The following is an 18,873-nucleotide window of genomic DNA, read 5'->3' on the forward strand; positions in this document are numbered from 1 at the left end:
TCTAATGATTTATATGGTCATGTTTGATGGATGGAATGGTATCCACCCTTATTTTTACTGGAAGTTTCTGCAAACGTCTAAGGGATTGTTTATATCAACATAGGTTTGGCTATGTTGGCACCAAATATATTTCACAATTGTCCATGTCTGAGTGCCCTTGCCTTTTCTGTTCTGTATGTCCATTGAATAAAAAATAAAGTCAGTCAGGAGAAGTTCAAGGCTGCATTTGTTTCTCATCTCCTTCTGTCTCATCTATCTGCATTAAACACTTTTAGACTATATAAAATGGAGTTGAGAGTTAGCCATAGTCTCTGACTACAATTCTTTAAAGCTAATCCTTGGAACCTGGACACCATGGTCAGAAGTTTCTTGGAAAGAGCAAATAACTCAAGAGCAAACCAGCAGGTAATGAAGCAAGATGTGTCTTAGGGGATGTCATCTGTTTGCTGGTAAAGAAGGATAGTCCTATGTAGCAAGAACGGTACTCATATCTGCTTTACCTCTTGTTGCCCCTTTCCTGATCAAAAAGCATTTCTATTTTAAGAAAAAGCTTTCATGCATGTTACGCGTAGATTGCATCCCCTGACAATAGCACATGCATGTTTTGCTGCCTCCATATACAATATATATGCAGCAGCTGTTTGTAAGGCAGTTTGCTACAAGGTAATACATTTATGGGCCATAATGTCAGTGGCCCATACAGTGGTACCTCAGGTTACAGACGCTTCAGGTTACAGGCGCTTCAGTTTACAGACTCCGCTAACCCAGAAATAACACTTCAGGTTAAGAACTTTGCTTCAGGATAAGAACAGAAATCGTGCTCTGGCGGCGCAGTGGCAGCAGGAGGCCCCATTAGCTAAAGTGGTACCTCAGGTTAAGAACAGTTTCAGGTTAAGAACGGACCTCCGGAACGAATTAAGTTCTTAACCCGAGGTACCACTGTACTGCGCACTGCCAGCCGCTCAGCAGCTGCATGCTTGTGCCTGTGTGGTGCTGAACAAAACCATTCCCAGGTCTCCACTGCTGCCTTATGACATCCTCTGCTAAGAGCATCAGGTAACTTATCCTTCTATATTACTGCTAAGCACTGAAGCCGATTACCTTCTGTCAAACCGCCTCACAAGTCACCACTGTGTATATGTGCTGGGAAGCTGAGACCAGTTGTAGCTTCCTGGCTTGTATGCATTCAGCAAACTATCCACATGTGTTCTCATTGCATGGAGTTCCATTCTTTTATTTTTCCTCCCATTGTAGTGCTTTCCATTTAGGAAAACAGCACTAGCCACAGTTATGGAAATGTTTGTAGCCAGTGAAGAGCTGTTTTTGACAAATAGAGCTACCTGTCGCATGCTCAAAATGTCAAAGTGTCTCTCGACCACTGCCTCCGCCCCCAAGAAATAAGGATTCTCATTCCTTTGGTAAGGATTGGCTCCTGACATCTCCATTGCTAATATGAATTTATTTATTACTTAGTGAGACAAAACAATTAATACCCCTTATCAATGGTTTGTACTTATTGCATCCAAGCATCTCTGAGCCATTTTGTCTCATAAGTCATTTTGGCATGGGGATGTTCAGTCCAGTTGTTACCTATCCAGAAAATATTGAATTGTCACTGGGCATTTCGAATTTGAGCTGTACTGGACTCCCAGCGCAGAAGTTCCTCGAAAACATTTGACATGAAGTTTTCCCTATCAGTAGCAATAACTTTGTATCTGCTGTGTGGCATGGTCTGTGCACTGAACGAAGACAACTCAGATACAAAAACTGGACAGAACACCTTATCAAAGGTCATGATTATTAAATTCCCATTTACTGTTTTTTCTGTCTAAAATATACATTGACCTTCATGATGGTTTCTTTCTTTCAGAATCTGTGATATAAATATGCTCTTTGGAAATACATTTCTACTAGTTCCCCCCTTCCCTGTTAAAATTCCATTAAAAAGTACCACATGCAGTGCAAAATGTATTTGAATAAATATCCCAAACTCCTATATAATAGAACAGAAGCTTAATGAAAATGTTTGCTGGAAAAGCATTTATCTTGCATGTTGATGCTATGAAATAGCACAGCTTATCTGTATTGCTTGTAATCTGCTAAAGGACTAGAAAACCTCAAGGCCTCCTAAGCTTGGAATCCATTGATAACTTTTTTTTTTAAAGCTGCTTTTCTTTTATATATCTGGTTTGCTAATTAATCATAATAAAGAGATATGAGCAAATTAGTCCCAAACTAAATTATAGTCCTATCCCTCTAATGTAGGGAATGCATCAGGGATGTAGTTGAAGGTTCTCAGCACTGGAACTGATTTGAAGAAAAAAGAAGAAGGAGCACATAGCTCTTCACAATCAAAGCAAAAGAAGAGATGTGCAGGTGAGGGACGGAAAGCAAACCCTGTAGCACAAGGTTGCTTCTCTTTGATATGATCGATGGGGGGAGGGAATCGGCTTTTGTATGACTAGAGTAAAGAAAGGTCAGGATGAGCCTTTTCAAAGCGACAAAAAGACTTTAATCTTTTCCTTCCTTACCTTTTTAGTGAATGTTAGTACATCTTAAAGGTGCCTAATTGATGTCTCTGGTACACCAGAAGTCCTTTGTTTGTTATTGTAACCTCCAGATTTGGCTGCTGCAGTGTGCTGTGCATTGGGCTAACTTTAAGCCAGTGCCAGAACACCTTTGCTTAGGGTTTGCCATTGGCTTCCAGGTAGAGGTAGAGATATTTCTAGGAGCAGCTCAAGGTGCTGACTATGACAAGCTTGCTTTGCGCCTTGTTGTTGTTGTTGTTTAGTTATGTCCGACTCTTCATGACTCCATGGACCAGAGCATGCCAGGCACTCCTGTCTTTGCTTTGTGCCTTAATAGGAGTTAAATTTGGCTGAGGTGATAATAGCCCCAATACGATATATCCTTCATATACAGTACTATATACTGTAATGCAGGGGTCAGCAACCTTTTGCCGCCGTGGACCGGTCCACCATCCCTCAGACTTTGTGGTGGGCTGGGCTATATTTTTTTTTTTTTTGGGGGGGAAATGAACGATTCCTATGCCCCACAAATAACCCAGAGATGCATTTTAAATAAAAGCACACATTCTACTCATGTAAAAACACCAGGCAGACCCCCACAAATAACCCAGAGGTGCTTTTTAAATAAAAGAACACATTCTACTAATGAAAAACACGCTGATTCCTGGACCATCTGCGGGCCAGATTGAAAAGGCGATTGGGCCGCATCTGGCCCCAGGGCCTTAGGTTGCCTACCCCTGATATAATGCATAGAAAGCTGACCTGAATGGAATATTGCAGATCATGGTCTTGATTATGGAAAGGTAGGGGCACATCTTTATAGCTTATTTATATGGTTGTTTGTATTCTTTGGTTTGCATTTCAATTATCATTTGACACACATTTCTCAGAGGTGTGATGAGCATGCCTAGTATAAATCAAGATGGCAACAGCCCAGGAATTGGCACCATTTGAAACAGTCCAGAAGAGGGTGATTCAGGGACATAAGATTTAATTTGACAATCTAATCATGAAAGTAAGCTTGTCATTAGCAGGCGATTATGTTTAAAAATGCTGAAAGGAGAGCAAGGGATGCAATGTGCAGTTTTTTTAAAAAGTTATTTACATAGGAACTTCTAAAGGAATGTCCAACATATCAAGAGGATAAATAGGCAAGGGTGCTTCAGAATAACAGCGATATTGTCTGGGTGATTGCTTCAGAATAGAGTCCTCTGTGACACCATGCTTTTTAGCCTTAAACCAGACTTGTACAACTTTTGGCCTACTAAGCTAAACACTTATGCATTGTGGGCTGGCTACTAGTTGCTGGATGGTTCCGCTGCATTTTGTAGTCACAGGCAGGCAACAAAAATAGGTTTTCTAAATCAAGCCTATTCAGTAAATGCTCTGAATCCTTTTTTGCCTATCCCCACCCCCACCCCACCCCACCTGTGATGTAGGTGCTCCCTTAGCTGGGGAGATGTGGTTGAGCTTTATACATCTTGACTTGGAATATGAACCTCACAGACTCATAATGCTCACATTAATTACAACATGAGCATTATGTGAGCTCATCCTTTTGGGTTTTTCTCTGACTTGGATTTGAATCCAAAACGGAGAAGAACTCAGTACCCTTCTTCCAGAAAAATGCATAGAATCCCAACAATGTAAACCTTGTAAATCCCCGCAGAGTAATTAAAACACAGAGCAGGAAACTTTATAGTCCATTCCCCTCTTGAACCTGATCACTTCCCTTATAGTAGGCATGTCCATCAGGTTGATCGTGATCTACTGGTCAATCACAGGGCATCACTGGTCGATTGCGTGATCCTGTTTGATCCCCCCTCCAAAAAAGCTCAACAACTCTGGCTCCCCCCAAAAAACTTTGGTCAATCCAATGGGTAGATCACTGCCAGGGTTTTTTTATAGTGGGAGTAGATCACAGTCTTTTGGAAGTTGTACATGCCTTCCTTATAGGATAGACTAGCCTTTATAGGCATGCTCTAATCTCTGTATCTATTCCATGTGCTTACAGACATTTATCATGCATGCTATTCCCACAACTGATATATGTATATTGTCACACCACCTGTATCCTCCAGATTCTATTCTATTAAGGGGGTACATACTTCAAACAATTACTGAAGCAAAGGCTTGCTTTTTTATCATTGTCTCATCGTGCATTATAAAAGGTGCTATTGCTAACATTGCTTTATGCCCTATTCTTGTCTGTTTCAGTTTAGCATTTGTGAATTCAAAGTTCCTTGGATTACAGAGATATCAAATTTGACTTGCATTAGAAACATGGCAGGGAATATCATCCCATCCAAATTCTGAACAGAAAGCAGCATTTTGGGACTGAAAGACAGAAAACAGAAAATTGCACATTGCATCTTACCATATGTGAGCATCTCTCATGGGAACTGCTCCACAGAAATCTTAATTAACTTGTATTCAGTCCTGCTTAGGAGCTGAGGCCATTTCCAATGAAGAAAAGGGAAAAACAAAACAAAACAAAACAAAACAAAACACTGCTCTACTGATATCATTCCAATTCACATTTTATTTAAATTAGAATACTACTATAACTTACATACAACATTGTGGATCAATCCCAAAATTTAGCCACGTCCAGGCAAATGGTGTAAATTTACTTTCTGTTTTCAGCAATTGTTGATGTGGTGATTGGCTTTTTCTATGCTCAATATCTCGAGCGATAATTGTAAATGTTTTTAAAAATAAAACAAAATTTAAATAACCTGCTGCAATATTTAAAAATTAAGCATGTGGGCTGAGTGGCCACACATCACCCTATATTAAGATTTGGATACCTTTGAGGACAATATGGTATGGAGAAGGTCCTATTTTGTCACCCTCTTCTCTGCTCTTAATGTGGTTTGCCAGTCCTCGCCCCTTCAGAACTTATGCTGCCAACCCTAGTTTATGGGGTGGTATAAGTCAAATCAATCAATGGATCAATACAGTTGTTTTTGTCTAAAGATACATTGTAGGCCCACACCGATTGCTCTTCCCAGAAGAGTTTTCCTTTCCTATGTGGTTAATGTGGAGTGAGAGGCATGCTAGGGTTCCAGTTCTGCTTCTTCATCCACCCAGAATTGCCAGGGGATGGGCAAGAGCTGTTAAAAACCTCCACCAAAGTTGGAGTAGACTTGAAGTAATGGTCTGCCTCAGTAAAAGTTCAGTAGAGGGGGCAACGTTGCATATGCCAGTGTAGAGTACAAGCATGGTATGGACAAATGTAATTGTACATTTATCTATCAACCCCATTTGTTATCTCTACACTTCACTCTGTTGTGCTCAGGACAGTGAACATGGTGATCTAACCCTAAATGCAACTTTGAGAATTTGAGAGATGCTGAACAGCAGTTTGAACCTACTTTAGTTCAAGTCTGACTAAAGTCCTCTCCATTTCTGACTCATTTCTCCACTGATGCTCCCCAACCCTGCTTCCCTTAAACGATAGCCTTTTTACTCTGTAAATACTGTCCAATTGCCCTTTTCTGGTGTTGTTTTAAAGAAAATATTGAAAAGATGAAGCCTAAAAACTGCTATTCTGAACTCTTATCTCATCCTAAAACCCCGACTGATTAGTGGGTATTAAAATGTAATTTGGTAGATTGGAGCGCATTATATGTTTTCAACAACTACATATATAATGTGAGTGTCCATGTAATAGGTGGACCTTCTGTCTGGGGAAACAACTCATTTACAAAATCATTTGCTCTTTTAGGTTATTTTGCATTCAGAATATTTGTAACTGCGCTGAAAAAAAGAGTTCGTTTTAATATCACATCAATTAGTATTTTCATTAGAGGAAAATCTAAGTACTAATTAAGAATGGAAAAGTGATCTAGGGCCTCTAATTCAATATTAATGCACTTAATGGGTGATGCCAACAGTATGGGGATGAAATGCAGCAGTCCATATGCTTACATCAGTAAGAAAGGGTATTTCTGTCACTTAATATAATTTCATGGATAAGAAGTGGCTGTTTTATTGCTCTTAATGAGCAGAGATCCCATCAAATTCAAAGGCACCAACACACAAGGCATCCTTCATCTCAAAGAATAAAAGATGTTAGATCTTATAATGGAGAGGTGAGTACTCCGTGTAACGGAGGACTGGATCTGTCTTATTACCATTCAATGCAGTGCCTTCACTGTGAGTTTTTCAAGGGGGTGGAGGGAGTTACAGTATATGACTGAAAGGCTAGGATTTCCAAAGGACCCTAAGGGAGTTATGTGTTTATATATACCTACAATGTAAGGAAACCATTCCTGATGAGGTGGCTCAAACCACAAGCATTTAAGTCACATGGGGGCAGCCATAGCCCCTCAAGGTATTCAGTGTCACCTGTGTGATTGCCCAAGCCATCACCTGTTGCCAAATTTCCCTCTGTCTCAGTGTCAGGGGCGTAGCTAGCCGCTGGGCTGCCGGGGGCGGCAAGCCAAGCGGCACCCATGGGGGTGGGGCGTCGCTCCGTGCGCATGACGTCACAAAGCATGCGCACAGAGCGACGCCTCTGCCCGGGCCAGCTGGCCCGCCCCTCTCCTGCTGCGCTCCGTGAGCGGAGCCGTCCCGGGGAAAGGAGAGGGGCTGAGCCAGCGAGGGGGGTGTCATTCAGCCCCTCTTTCAGCGGCTTTTTTCGTCATTGGCTGGAGACGGGCCGTGCGCTGCTGCTCCCGGGTGACGGAGGAAGCGGCAGAGCATGGAAGTGGTGGCTTGTCACCCCCACCCGCCGCTTGTCACCCCCACCCTCCCCTGTCAACCGGGGCGTACTGCCCCTACCACCCCCCCCAGCAACGCCCCTGCTCAGTGTTGATGCCTCTCCATGTAAATTGTGCTCTCCCCAGCCACCAAATTAAGGATAGAGTGATTGTGATGGGCAGTGCATGGAAGCGGAAGGGTTGTCTCTCTGCTCACCCCATATGTCTTCCCTGTAAGTGTGCATATGTGAAATCCCATCCAACTACCTGCCATGCCCACTGGCATGTGGCCCCATCCACCGCTGCATTAACTTTCTTGCTTCTTTTGCTTACTTTCTAACTCATTTGATGCTTTTGGCTACTGCTAATGGTTCATGAGCAGAGAATTTAACCAGGAGCCTGGGTTCAGATGGCACTCTAAGCTCAACGTAGCACACAAGTAAAAATGACTGAAGAGGGACAAAGCATCTGCAGGGACAAAGAGCCTGCATGCCCAGTAAGCCATAGTTTGTTTGGCCTACCATGAGGTGCAAACCAGGCCAAAGGCTAAAGAAGGTCTCTTCTGATTCTGAGCCATGTGATAACCCAGTGGGGCACACCTGGTTTATAATTAATACAGGAACTTGCTTGGCAATAATACAAGTGTTTCATTGGGGGGGGGGAGAAAGCAGAAGTAGGTCTTTCAAAGAATATGGTTGGAAAAATACTACTGAAAATGACAGGAGATGGGAATCATTTAAGAAACCAGAAAATGACCAAGAGCTTAAAAAGCAAGTGTGGCAAGGTCAAAAGATGAAGGTGTCAAGAAAATGACTAGCAGAATAATTAAACTTTTCTGTGAATTACTGCTTCAGTGCTTAGCTTAAATATTTCTCTTTGCCTCTGCCTTTCACTTTTTCCTTCACCTGCTAGGGACATTGTAGAACAGTAAGGTGCCAACCTCAACTTGTAAAAATTACATGAAACACATTTTCTTTAAGTTGTGTTTGAACTTGTCTAACCATAGTTATTCTCTAGCAAAGACACCTTGGGGGAAACATCTGAAAGGAGCAGGGAAAGAAACCTCTAAAGTTGAATTGTTGAACTAAAGATTATCTGTGTTCTCTAAAGGTTTCATTAGAGAGGCTCCTGCACAATGATTCCTGAAGCTTATTTTGAATTACTGAATTGGGTGTGTATGTGTGAGCAACTATATCAGATTAATTTCTACAAATACCCATATTTCTCATACTCTTTACAATTATTATTCAAAGGTTTTGGTTAATGGTTGAAGCAATTGTAGTTCTAAGCTTGGGACGGCTGAATGCAGTAATGTAGAAGGCGACCACTTTTCTGGATTAGTTGAGAAAATGCTATTTGCTCTCCACCATCTCCAACTGTATGTCTCCACACCAAATAAATCAACAGGAAATTCATTTTTCAGTATCTGTGGAGTGTTCACATCATGATCATATGTGCTTATATCACATAGACTTTCTGACCCATAGTATGCAATAGGATGGAATGGCCAACATACGAAAAATTACTTTAACCATCCATATGACTGAGCAGGAAATTGCTGCCCATGGCTAAACTCTAGCCTGCAACCCTTCAATATATTTTTAAAGAACAAAGACAAAGCAGGTTCAGAAAGTTATACTCTCCCACTAACAACCTACAAGCAGTGGAGCACAGAGATATAGCTGAAGAGTATGGCTACCGGCCACCATATACTGGAAGTCACATTTGATCAAAGCATATGATATATAAATGTACAAGAAGTCTGCCAGATTTCTATTCTTCTTCAACCTAAGTCATACGTGAAAGGCCAGTTTTCACTGTTCTTCATGGCCTGTAGTGATATACAAACCCCAGTATGGAACCTTCTAGACAGCTCTGACAGACAAGTGGGAATTCACACCTCCCCTTAGCTTATGTGGCCTCCCAGCCGTACAACAAAATGTAGTGACAGCACTGTTTATAGGCAGGGATGTTTTAGGATAAAGGAATGGAGAAAGAAGGGAGAGTCAGTCTGTAGAGGTTTTAAAAGTAAGGATGAGGTGCTTGCGTTGGATCAAGGAGCCAATTAGGAAGCCGCTATAGGTATTTAAGGATGTTCAGATGGATAAAAGATTAATGGTTCTGGCATTTGAGTTCTAAATGGAGCTGAGGTATATTTTGCCATGAGCTAGGATAATCATCTTCTGATGTGGTATAAAAACTGAAGTGTAAAGTTGCCAGCATTTCATATCTCACATCTGCCATGAATTCACTAGGTGGCCTTAGGTATGTTGTTCTCTCTCAGCTTCAGCCTCCACCTCCAGCAGGAATATGTGGATAATAATACTGACTGCATCTTAGATAATACATCAGAAGCATTTCAAACAGTTGGCAAGTGCTATATCAGTGCTAAATATTATTTATTTTTAATGGGTAAGAAAATACAAAGAGTTATCTGAGGACTGGCTCCACCCATTATTTGTATTCTATGGTGTAATTTTGTTGTACACCAGAGTATTAATTCAAAGTATTATTTTTGCTCATTGGCTAGCAAGTATTTTCAAAAGAGCAGATGTGATATTTTGAAATACTGTAATTGTTACGCTGAAATTAATGATCAAGGACCTGTGTTAATGTTTGTGAAAAGTCCTAATAAGGTGCTAACAGGCTTTATAAACCTTATATCACTCGGTTATGTATTGGAGTTTAGGAAGTGTGGTTCAATGTATCCGAAATACACACGGAAGCATGATTATGAATTTTCTATAGCAAAGAATGCAGAAACATGAATGATTTGCAGAAATCAGGAGTTGGGGGTTAGTGAGTGAAAATATTTGCATTGCATCATCTATATTTAACCCCGAGGAGGTGCCATTAAAAAGCAAAGCTAAATTAATGTTGCCCGAGGCAAGATTAACTTGTGATGTGTAGGCACGGCAGATTGCTAATGGACTAGTTAACATGAAAACCACCTTATGTAGCAAGATAGAAAACAATTCTTATCATTCTGTTATGAGGGAAGGCCCTGGGAGTTCTAATTATGAAATAAGCACCTTTTAAGAGAGGAATTAAAATGACACATTGACGTTTTTATGACTCCTCAACACATGTGGGCCTTGCTCGTGTTGAAGGCTACCACCACCACAGGGTGAAATGCTTATCACAGACAAAGGAAATGCATGATGGAAGATTAGGAGAACAAGTCAATCATAGTGTTATGAGTTGGGGGTAGGCTGTATTCCTGAGTCCCCCTTCTAATTCCTGGACACAGCGCAGATTCAAGTGCTGTAATAGCCAGGCCAGTCTGGTAATGGCCCTCTAAGCATGTGTCATTAGGGTAACAAAAGGAAGGGTTCTGTGCTAGTGGGCACATGGGTAGGCCTCTGTCCCTCAACTGTCTGTTAGTTAGAAAGGCCAGAGTTGAGTGATGGGAGCTAGAAGCTGGATACAAAAGCAGCAGGTTGGAAAGGCAGAGAGAGTGCCATGGCTGATTTCTGCTGGAGTCCAAGGTTGTGGCTATGGGAGAAGCAAGATAATATTGGGGTGTTGATGCTATGAATCCCTCTATAGCAGGCTCAGGTTGTATATATGTGTAAATAAGCCATATATCATAAAGACGCTACAGGCTCTGCTGTACCTCATTTCCAAAAGGGAAACACAAACCCTGGGCAAGTGCCTGGAATCTTGTGCTGCTCTGAGTTGCAATAATATGAAAAACATGGCTGTGGGATTCCATCAAAGTCATAGAACAACATGGGAATGCTTGTTTCACAAGTGGCACAGATCTCTCACACACTCGGAATCTGGAATTGTGAATCACACCTTCCTGGGAAAGTAGGCAGTCTTACAGACTGGTAAGAAGAGCATGCTCCACCTGAGGTCAGCAAAGCTAGGTTCTCCATAGCTGGATTAGGTAGAAGTCCTTTTTGGTTTGGTGCCCCCCTTCCAGTTTTAGACCAGCAATAAGCCTTCAGTAGTCAACTTTTAAAATCTAAGCAGAGAATACAGGTTAGCAGAGGTCAGAAGAATTCCTTATTGCCTCCAAATCTAGGCATGGCAGCCACTCGTGATCCAAAGCACGTGGAAGTTGTTCTGTTTGGCAAGCCATGCACCCAAGGTTCATCTTGTAAATCTGCACATAATGGTCTAAATGAATTGTATGCAATGCACTTTGATTGCTGAAGCAAAGTGCCACTATGTACAGTGTGGGTGGGAAACTGTAAGGAATTGTAAGGAAATAGCTCTGAGCTCTTCAGGGCAAGCACAGGGTACAAGTGTTACACATAAAACCAACACTCTCATATGTGCACCACCGTGGTAAATCATTGGGATGGTGTGACAAGTTCATATACCTGAATAGCTCACATTAGACAATATTATAATAGAGAGGACAAGTAGGAAATATATTATAATTATGAATCTAATGGTCTTATGCACCCACATACCCAACCTTCAGAAAATAAAGTGGGTCCCACCTCTCCACCTTGTTGCCCGACCACATCAAGTATCCGCCTGCTGCCACTGAGCAAGGGAAAGGGGACGTGAGCCTATCCACCTGCCCTGTTTATGGAAAAAAGATGGCTGAATTATGTTTATTAAGTAAGGATTTTAATAAACAAGAATTCATTTTCCTAACAGGAAGTTTTTACATTTTATGTTAAAAACAGAAAAGAAATGTATTTACACAATACTCTCTTAACTGTAATAGGTAAGGACGCTGAGATGCGATGAATAATACTCCCTCATTTTCTAGAATATCAGATGGCATATTTGAAACAGATTATCATTGTCCACAATTGTGAAGATGTGAGATTTCTCCCTCTCCTCCTTTTAAAGGATGGAGGGTGGGTGGGGAGGGGGGGGAAGAGGTGTTGCATTAACAGAAACGAGCACAGCTGTGGTACAAAGTGTGTTTCCCCAGAACATGCATTTGCAATGGTTGTGTGGGAATGCAGAGGGAATACTTTGTGTTAGTGCGAAGGCAAGAAGCTATGCTAGCAGCTCCAGGCTATGTTCTCTTCTCGGTGAACAAGGAAAACTCAAATTAACGCTAATGGGTGTTACGCACAGGGGAGAGGGCAACACAACCCCTTTGTGCACTTAGGAAAGTGCAATCTGAAGCTTTCCACAATCATTTTAAGATCAGATTCCTAAGAGCGTCTTGACATCAGGTTATTACTCTACATGCAGAATTCCCATAGAAGTGAGTCTGGATGGTTGGCAGAGTTCTTAAACTCACGGATCCTTCTTGCACAAGTCTCACATGTATCCTGTTTTATGGTATAAATTTGCTTTAAGCACAAGGTCTGCCCTCATTGATGCATGGGGGGGAAACATTACCAAACAGAAATATGAAATACAGGAACAAATTATTATCTAATATACGCTTACTCCAGTGCATCCAATAGGTATGTCTCTCCATAGCCGAATCATAGCTTGGTTGAAGGGGAGATCTTAATCAGGACTGTGATGCAGGAGAAAAGGGTTACCTCCTTGAGTTCCATATTCCTAATCAGGCCACTGCTGCTTACCCTTGTAAAAATATTGACATAGCTTTAAATCATGTGTAACATCATGTTTGTTGGCTCTGAGGATCAGACCTGTGAGATGTGGGCATTTGTGTGTCAATAGGTGAGTTGGTCCACTTCCTTGGAGTGCAATCTCATAGCCCTCCAGCAATATATGCACAAAGGAACCATGTGGGTAGTGGAGATGCTGTGGGTGGTGGATAAAAGGTAAAGGTAAAGGACCCCTGGATGGTTAAGTCCAGTCAAAGGTGACTATGGGGTACAGCGCTCATCTCGCTTTCAGGCTGAGGGAGCCTGCGTTTGTCCATGGACAGCTTTCAGGGTCATGTGGCCAGCTAGACTAAACCGCTTCTGGTGCAACAGAACACCGTGACAGAAGCCTGAGTGCATGGAAACACAGTTTACCTTCCTGCCGCAGTGGTACCTATTTATCTACTTGCACTGGCATGCTTTCAAAGTCCTAGGTTGGCAGGAGCTGGGACCGAGCAACGGGAGCTCACCCCATCGTGGGGATTTGAGCCGCCGACCTTATGATTGGCAAGCCCAAGAGGCTCAGTGGTCTAGACCACAGCACCACCTGCATCCCAGGGGAGCTTTGCACTCAAACATCACCTTCCCAATCCCTTCAGCTGAGGTGTATAGAAAATAACTATACCATTAGTCCCACTCCTGTGGCAATGTGGGATCATCATATGGATGCAACTCATATATTGGAATAATTCCTGGTGGGAATATCAGTTTCCCTTCCTTTCTTTAGTGCGTGGCCAGTGCCAACAACTATCAAGATCAGGTAAGTTATCAAGGGCCATCAGTGTTGAATGGCACCATCAAACCATTCATCCTCCTTGCTGCTCTCCTGGCACTCAGGAGATCGGCAGGGAAGGCAGATTAAAGATCTTGGAAGTGAATGAATGGTACATCCTTCCTGGCAGAGGAACGTATTTCTTAGGAAGAACACTGCAGACCTTTAAAAAAGAAAAAGAAAAAAGAAAACACCTGCCCTACTCAAAATGGTGGAGGAGGAGATGCAGTGGGATACAATTTCTGCTGCCTTAAATTACGTTTTGGTTGGTTTTCCATGTGTCTGCCTTCCAGCCAGATATTCTGGAAGAGAGATCTACATTATTGTAATAAAGGCATTGACAGCTACCTCTCTTTCTGGAAGTTGCATTAGAATTCAGGTTGTACACTGGGCATAAGCACCAGCCAAAATAGCACCCAAAACAATTTATGATCAACCCCCCCCCCAATAACACTTATGTGTCTGCAATGCCAAAATACCGTTTTCAATGTTACCTTTTTAAAAAAACAACAACATCTGCACAAGGAGAATTTAAAAGGATATCTGTCTCTCAAACACTCTTTTGAAACCAGTGGGGGTTAATTAAAAACTAAATATGGAATCTACAAACACCCAGAAATTATTTACACTGTTGTTAATTTCTTCTTTAATATTCATAACTGTTTTCTGTTAATTAAGAAGAGAGGGAGAACATGAAGAAAGGTTTGGAACAAAAGCAGGCTGCATACAGATAAGGGGCTTGGTTCTGAAAGATCTGGACTGTTGCAGGCTGCCAACACTGAGTCAGAAATTTATATGCAGCAAATGTGTGTTGTAGCTGCAAACTAGGCTAGATGTATGCACGAATCTCCTGATGGCTGCTTGTTAGTATTATCATCAGTCGTGCCATTTCTCTTGTTTGCCAGCACATTGTATCTCCAACGGCTAACTTACCAGGCTTTTGTGGCCAAGAGGTAAGAAGGTGGCATTGCACATGAATGCCTGTGGGAGGAAGGCAGTAGAACTGGCACCTCTTCTGGAAAGGGAAAAAGCCTTTGATCATGTTTGTGCTGATTAATTTGCATATATGCACATATTAAATTGCCCATTACTTGACACTGCGGATGATTTCAAAACACCAGAGCAGTTTAAAAGCGGCCAGGTGGCACTTCTAATGGGAGCTGACTCTCATCTCTGCATCCAACTTGTTACCTCCTACCCCCCACAAGGGCTGGGATGCTGGCATCACTGTTGCCTCCTGCCCCTCCTTGCATTGCAGGAAAGAGGATAAACGTATTGCCAGGTCCTATCCTGTTTGCTAGTCTAAGAAACTAGGGAAACATTCCCTTCTCTCTGCTAATGAAGTGGGTCGGGGTCTAGTTTTCATGGGATGGAACTTTTTCTCAGCTCTTCTTCTCCAACCTAGTGGAGATTGAGGGTTTGCCCTGGTTGAAGATAAGATCACACTCATATTGGGAACCCCCCCCCCCAATAATTAACTTAATTTCTATGCTACAGAAATTTTGTAGGATTATAAGTGTTCTATGATCATATACTTTGAATATTTGTATACCACCTTTCAACAAAAAGTTCTCGTTGTAAAAGGTAATTTACACACCTTATGAATTAAGTTGTTTGGCGCCTCAGCCTAGATGTGCTTTCACATGCGAATCATCCACACTCAACCAAAGAATCAGGCTCTTTCATCCTCTGCCTAATGGTTCATACAGGTTCTGGCTGTCATGATGAACAGTCCCTCCTGGGATGCCCTTTTCCTACACACTCCCCTTGCAAGACCAAATTGGGGAGCAGATCACATGATGTCCAGGCCGCAAGGACGGAACGCTTCCTGCCACGCAGTTCTTTTCTGCCACAGGGGAAGGGCATCTGTTTTGCATGCAGAAGGTTCCAGATTTAATTCTCAGCATATCCAGGTGGAGCTAAGAGAGAACCCTGCCTGAAATCCTAGAGAGGCATTGCCAGTCAGTTTAGAAAATACTGAGCTAGATGGACTAATAGTCTAAGGCAGCTTCCTATGTATCACAGTCAGCTGACATGATGGCAGTAGGAATCCTTGCAAGAGGGATGGCTTCCTTGCTGGCGTCTGGCAGTTTCTCCCTGGCAGGGATGCCAACAGGATTTCCAGGGTCTGGTACACTGTGGATTGGGCTCTCTGCATGCCCTCCCCATCTATTGGCAAGAACTGCTACTTATGTACCTATACAGTATTAACCTAGCCTACTTCACAGTGCTGTTCCAAATATAAAAGGGAGAGAGGGGTGGAAAGAAAATGTAAACAGCATTAGGCCCCTTGATGGAAAAGCACACAAATGCATAGTGAAAACTATGGAATACATCTTCATGGGAGCCAGTGATGGTCACCAATTTGGATGTCTTTAAAAGATTAGACAAATCCAATGATAAGCCTATCAATGCTAGCCACTGCACATCGGCTGAAATAATAATGACACAAATAATGATAATAATATCAAAGATACTGTAATGAAAAATCCAACAATGGAACCAAATATACTTATATATATGTGGCGTATATGCCAATCAATACAAAAGAACCATTCAGCTTAAGATGTATTCAAACAGTTCAGTGCCAACGTAAGTTTTCAAAAGTTCACTGGGACAGAAAAACAAAACTGTCGATAGTGAGATGTCGGTAGTGAGATGTTGTCATCTTGAGTAGCACCTTAACAGCATCCTCTTTTAAAATTTTAAATAGTTCAGCTGGAATATCATCACTTCCACTGGCCTTGTTGTTAGCAAGGCTTTCTAAGGCCCATTTGACTTCACTCTCCAGGATGTCTGGCTCAAGGTCAGCAACCACATTACCTGGGGTGTATGAGACCTCCATATCTTTCTGAGGAATTCTCATAGGCTCTAGCTAGTCACTGTGAGAACAGGGTGCTTGACTAGATGGGCTATTTATTGGCCTGATCATGTAGAGAACAGGATGCTTGACTAGATGGGCTATTTATTCACAGATCATGTAGAGCAGGGGTGGCCAACTTCCAAGAGACCGCAATCTACTCACAGAGTTAAAAACTGGCAGTGATCTACCCCCTTTTTGTTGAGCTTTTTTTTTTTTTTAGGAAGGAAAGCCCTGTTTTGGGGGGTTCACGTAAAAGTTGTTGAGCTTCTTTAGGGAATAGGAAAGCGACATTGAGCCTTTTTTTTTTTTTAGGAAGGAAAGCCCTATTTTTGGTGGTTCAGGTCATTTTAGGGGTGCAGGGCAAAGATGTTGAGCTTTTTTAAAGGGAGCCAAAGTTTTTTAGCTTCTTTGGGGGGAGCCACTGATCTACCGGTGATCTACCACAGATGTCCAGTGATCTACCAATAGATCACGATCTACCTGTTGGACATGCCTGATGTAGAGAAAGGCAGAAAAGCAGCCTCCTTGCTTTAACTGAAATGTTCCATAGTCCTGATACTTTCAGCAAAATACCCAAACAAACAAAATGTTTGCCAGCCATGATAAATAACAACATGCAAAAAATACTCTTAAGTATGTGCAGTTTAACAACTCTGGTGTCTGAAATACAAACTCTCAAGTTGGCTAATGCCACAGGGGTGTTGTGAGGATAAAGGAGGCAGTGGCGGCACTTCATGCTTTGGCACCGGGGGCGGGAAGCAGCTGGGGGCATAGCTGTCAAGTTTCGGATTTGAAAATTAGGGATCAGCAGTCTCACCTATCCCGGGGACAGTCACATGTCAGTGGTGGGCGGAGCCAGAAGCAAAAGTGGGCGGAGCAGCAATGTAAACTCCAAGCGGCCTCGGGCTCGGAGCGGAGCAAAGAGGAGGGCAGCCACGTGCTCTGCGCAATGGAGCCCCATTGTCTTCTTGTCTGATCCCATCAAAACAGGACAGGAAGCAGCAGCTGCTCCGCCCACCAGCTAACCCTATTGGCCGGCGCAGGGGTGTGGCATGCATTCTGGGGGCGTGGTGCGCCACCCACAGGGGCGTGGCACGCGTTCTGGGGGCGGGACGCGCATTCTGGGGTCAGGGCGCACAGCGCAGGTGGCGGGGCAGCCGAGATGGAACCCTACTGGAATCGCGCTGCCCGGGGCGACCTGCCCCCTACGCCCTGCCGTTCCTACACCAGGGAAAGGGGGAGAGGGGAATGAACATAGATTTCAGCTCCTGCGAGGAAAACCAAGAAACAAATATAGAACAAGCAACAAATATGTGCAGTTTCACCAGTCTCAACAAAACATACATACACAATCACAAAACATTTTTCCAACCTTGATAAAGAAAAAAACATCCTTGTGTTACAGTACAGTCTATAGGAGTGTTAACTTGCTGCAGCTGTAAGGTGTTTAATTATTTTATGGCTGTATTTGCTGATTCGCTTTGTATTTTAGGGTTACTTTATATTAATAAATAGCAGCCCTCTCTGGTGCACATTCTTCCTTCACTTTGAGATCCATGCATTTTGGGGCTTCAGAGCAGACATGGAAGCATGACGAGAGAGAGAGATGGAATCCATCATAACTTCTGCTTGGCACTATCTCTGAACTGAGCTACAAACAGGGAAATCTGTAAGTCAAAATCTTGCCACTGCCTTGAATTTACTTGGTGGCTTTAGGCAAGCTTCTCTCTTTGTCTCAGCCTTTGCCCCATATCTGGATTAAGGTTGAAACAAACTGATTTACTGTAAGATTGTTTCACTCAATAATAAATGTGTGTTTGGGGTAAGTTCAATCCTGAGTGCAATTCCCTTTGCAGAAATTAAGACACCTTCTTTCAAGGATGTCATGGGGGTTTAAATTACATTAAAGTATAAAAAGCATGTCGCAGCTGGTATAACCATATATAACCTGCTATCGTGGCAAAAATTGAGTCTTCTACGGGTACAAAATTAGGAAGAATGGAGGTTCCTACCTACACCCTACCATGAATTTAATGTTAAGAGTGGAAGGGAAGAGGTGGGAGGTGGGGAGGGAGTATACGCACATAAGGGAATTTTCTAGTAAATTTTCAGAGATTATTACAGAAGAATTAGAGAAGCTAGGAGTTTAGCATACCCAGGACCTACTTCTAAATCGCCATATGTACCTTCAGTTTGGCATGCCGTTAAAATTTCACACCTACCTTACAGGGTTGTTGCAACAATGATGCATATACTTACCTGGAATTAAATTATATTAAACTCACATATCCTCCAACATTAGGAAAATTGGGATGTCCCATTCCATGATGATAATTTTACTACTTATACCCCACACATCTTACTGGGTTGCCCCAGCCACTCTGGGCAGCTTCCAACATATATAAAAACATAATAAAACATTAAACATACATAAATAAACCCGGATAACACCATTACTGGTCCCAAC

The sequence above is a fragment of the Lacerta agilis genome, chromosome 1, assembly GCF_009819535.1.
Source record: "Lacerta agilis isolate rLacAgi1 chromosome 1, rLacAgi1.pri, whole genome shotgun sequence".
Classification (NCBI taxonomy): domain Eukaryota; kingdom Metazoa; phylum Chordata; class Lepidosauria; order Squamata; family Lacertidae; genus Lacerta; species Lacerta agilis.